This window comes from Pseudophryne corroboree, chromosome 3 (assembly GCF_028390025.1).
Source record: "Pseudophryne corroboree isolate aPseCor3 chromosome 3, aPseCor3.hap2, whole genome shotgun sequence".
Lineage (NCBI taxonomy): Eukaryota > Metazoa > Chordata > Amphibia > Anura > Myobatrachidae > Pseudophryne > Pseudophryne corroboree.
Window position 1 is genome coordinate 181912086 of NC_086446.1, and position 3879 is coordinate 181915964.

The 3879-nt window shown below is 42.4% G+C and overlaps 1 pseudogene; it reads left to right on the top strand.

Moving 5' to 3' along the window:
- Positions 1–213: 213 nt before the first annotated feature.
- Positions 214–332, top strand: LOC134891752 (5S ribosomal RNA; annotated as a pseudogene).
- Positions 333–3879: the final 3547 nt, after the last annotated feature.

Below are 3879 nucleotides of genomic sequence, written 5' to 3' on the forward strand. Positions count from 1 at the left end.
CTAAAATAATATATCCTATTATCACCACTTTCGTGGACTCTCATTCACGATTCCCGGTACATCGTACCACAAGAGTGGGAATTTTGGAACCGGGTCTAACGTGAACAGCAGATCCACATATTTTCACTAATCTTGCTCCTATTACTTTTCCTCTGTTTTCTTGAAATTTCCTATTTCTTATATAGGTGCACTCTCATTGGTGGACACATAATTCTCTACTACCATACCACGCTGCCAGCGCCCGATCTCGTCTGATCTTGGAAGCTAAACAGCGTTGGGCCAGGTCAGTATCAGGAAAGGAGACTGCCTGCGAATACCTGGTGTTGTAGAGCAGGATTCTCCTCACTTATGTGATAAAAACACACCAACAGCAGTATCACCACTAATTCTATTCAGTAATTCCTTTATCATAGTGTCTTACAATATCAGTATTTTTTCCTATTGACTTTATGATGCCCATAAATCTCTTATGAAATTTTTCTCAAATTATGATATTGGTATGTAATTCAGGTGTATTATCTCTAGAGGTGTGACTGTTGATCACCACTCTAGCTATCTACAGCCTATGAGCAAATTGTTTACATATAACTGTGTCTTGACCACCCTTTGGTTCCATTAATACAGAAACCCTGTACTGGTCAGGGGAAATGGGGGTATGACTAATCTATGTCTACAACCTTTCCAAAACACTCTTTACAACAAAGAGACCAGAACATTTTTAATTTTATACTCTAATTTGTATCTTTATTGATAGATCTTTGGGAAAAGCATTTTGCGTTGTAATAATGTTAATAAAAGTTAAGTTTTAAGTATTTGATTAAATTGTTATATATTACTTATTTTCTTTCTAAGAGTGCGCCCACACAAGAGCCTTCTGTTTTCTCCCATTTGTCAGTCTACGTACTTACTGGCTCTGGGTGCACCACCAACCAGGACAGCATTACATTTATTCATATATATCTATATATATACATCTAAAACGGCTATCTCTGCCGTTTTCCCTTACTAACAAGGGTTACATACTGTCCAACTTTGGTCTCCTCTTCTTTAATTCACCAACCATCATAATTTGATAAATCCTGTGCCAGGTCGCCCCTTTTTCTTTCTAGAATTAGCACTATGGAAGAATCTACCTCTCAACCTTTTGGGTCGCTGTAGCCTAGTGAAGATGGCCAGCTTCCCCAAATTGCTATATGTCCTTCAGATGGTGCCTATCATGCTATCTAAATCTGACCTCTCCCTCCTTAATTCATCTATTTCTAAGTTTATTTGGTCCAATAAGAGACCCCGAATTAGTTTTTTTAAACTGTCTCAGACGGTACAGAATGGAGGGCTGAACCTGCCAGACATAGAGCAATATAACAGGGCCTGCCTCCTGCATTTCGCCATGGACTGGCTCAATGGTACTTCGATTTTCACTGATTCATTCGACTCCCAACTCTGCACCCCCCTCTCTCTTAGCTCTGTTCTACACACGTCTAAATCTGATTTGTCATCTCTCTCTCTGGACAATGTTCTCCTTACCTCCACTGCGTTGGCATGGAGACTATCTAGGAAATCCCTGAAGGTACAGTACACCCACTCCATATTTCTCCCCCTAGTTGGGAACCCGTGTTTTCAGCAGGGCCAGGCCTCCTATCCCTTTGTTGCATGGCACGCTGCAGGGATCACACGAGTCGCTGACCTTCTTGACTCTAGTAAAAAACCACTCACTTTTGCGGAAGCACAGATTAAATATGACATAGATCCGAGCCATGGATTCTATTTTTTTCAGGCTTCTCATTATATACACTCAGTCCTTTCTCATCTCCATGCATCCGACTTTGTTAACAGCCTTGATACGCTCCTGCGCTCTGGGATATGCTCCATCTCATCTCTCTATGCCCGCATTCGCACAGAACACATTCCCACCACGGACCTAACCCAAGTGCTGACATGGTCCTCCCAAATTCCCTCTATGCCCCCGGACACCGTGATGTACTGCTTTACAACTTCCCTCAAACTCATCCCGGCTAGCCTGTACCAAGAAATGGCCTATAAAATTCTACACAGAGCCTATATCTCTCCAAAGAGGAGTCACTTGATGGGTTTGTCTGACTCGGCGAAATGCTTAAAATGCTCTGCGCCAGTAGCCGACCTTATGCACTGCTTCTGGCATTGTCCCCTTATCCAAAGGTTTTGGGCAGAGCTACAATCATATAGCACCTCCGTGTTGGGTCTGCCCTTTCAATGTACTGCCTCTTGGGCTCTCTTTGGCCACACTCAAGACCAGCCCGACCTCCCCTCTCAAGACACAAAACTGATAGCAATTCTATCGGCGGTGGGCAGGAAGGCCATACTTCAGCAGTGGATTTCTGACACCCCTCCTACGCTATCACTAGCTACCTCTAGACTACTCTTCCTGTTCACAATGGACTGGCTGGAAACGACCCTGAATAAGGAGACTCTGACCCCTGCCTTATTCCGATGTTGGGGCCGTTTTATCAACCAACTGCCCACTCTGACAAAATTGGCTATTAGGCAGAGCTTTCAACATACCGCGTGGTACGGCCGTCAACTCCTAACTGATGATACTCCCATCTCACTCTCGCGACTACACGATCTTCCCCCTCCATCTCTCTTATCTACCTCCCTTCCCTGATTATTACACCCCAGGCTGCAGCTCCCCCTTTTCTCCTTCGCCTCTCCCCTTCCATATTTCCTCTTTACGTCTCCGCTGTCTACATACCTCTCCTTGCTCTGATGATATCTCCATGGATGGGTCGGCGGTCCTTATGCTCCAGCAGGTACGATTATTATTTTTATGTTTTTTCTGTGATTTTCTTTTTCTTTTGGTTCGGTAAGTTATAGTTATTCGTTCTCCACTGGGGAGAACGTATTAGTATGTTGTTTTGTTTCTACTGTTTATGTTTCAGCCTTTGCATGCGATTGACGAACAGTATTTTTGTAGAATGACTTTTTTCTTTATAACTCTGGTAACTGTATCGTCTACAACTTTATATCTATATACTAGAAAATGGAAAAAGTGAGGTTTCATCCTAGCCCCCGATATCGTAAACTTAGACGATGTTTGTTGTATTGCTTATCTTTGCACCAGGCTGGATGACATGTCTATTTCTGATATTCAACGTTGTATATTCAAAACCTCAATAAAATACATATTGGAAGAAAAGACCACCTAATTCAGATAACATTGGTCACACTGTGAATCTTTGATTGAGGGGGAGAAAACAGGAGGAAATCTGTATTGTTGACGCACTGGCTGGAGGTAGATTATTGAGTGTGCAGATACCAACTTCTCATGTGGGTCACACTGTGAATCTGAAGAAAAACTGTGAAGACATTCTAAGAAAATTGAAGCTAAAGTTAGTTATTCAATTAGCAGCATGCTAATTTGCCACACCGGTAGATTCAATTATTGCGGTTTACACCCTGCATTATACTTCAGATGTGGACTTTTTCTCACAGCTTCATGAGCTGTGAAGAAAAGTCAGAGAGAAAATCACAGATTTACTACACCGTTAAAGGCTATTTACTTGAATAGGTTTCCCTTGTGCGGCTAATTAAATATACCCCATAGACATGCACAAGATAGGAAAAGGCTACAAAAAATTATGAAAGCCTTTGGCTACCCCAGTGAGCACTGTTGGACCAATTGTGAGGAAATGATAGCTGCATCATACCACCCAGACATGAGTTACTACAGCCTTTTTTGCACAGGTCATACTATTGTTATTTTTGGGCTAAGAAAGAACCATTTGGTCTGAAATAACGAGATTTATGGTAAGAACTTACCGTTGTTAAATCTCTTTCTGCGAGGTACACTGGGCCCCACAAGGATTAACATCGGGGTGTGCAGTAGGATCTTGATCCGAGGCA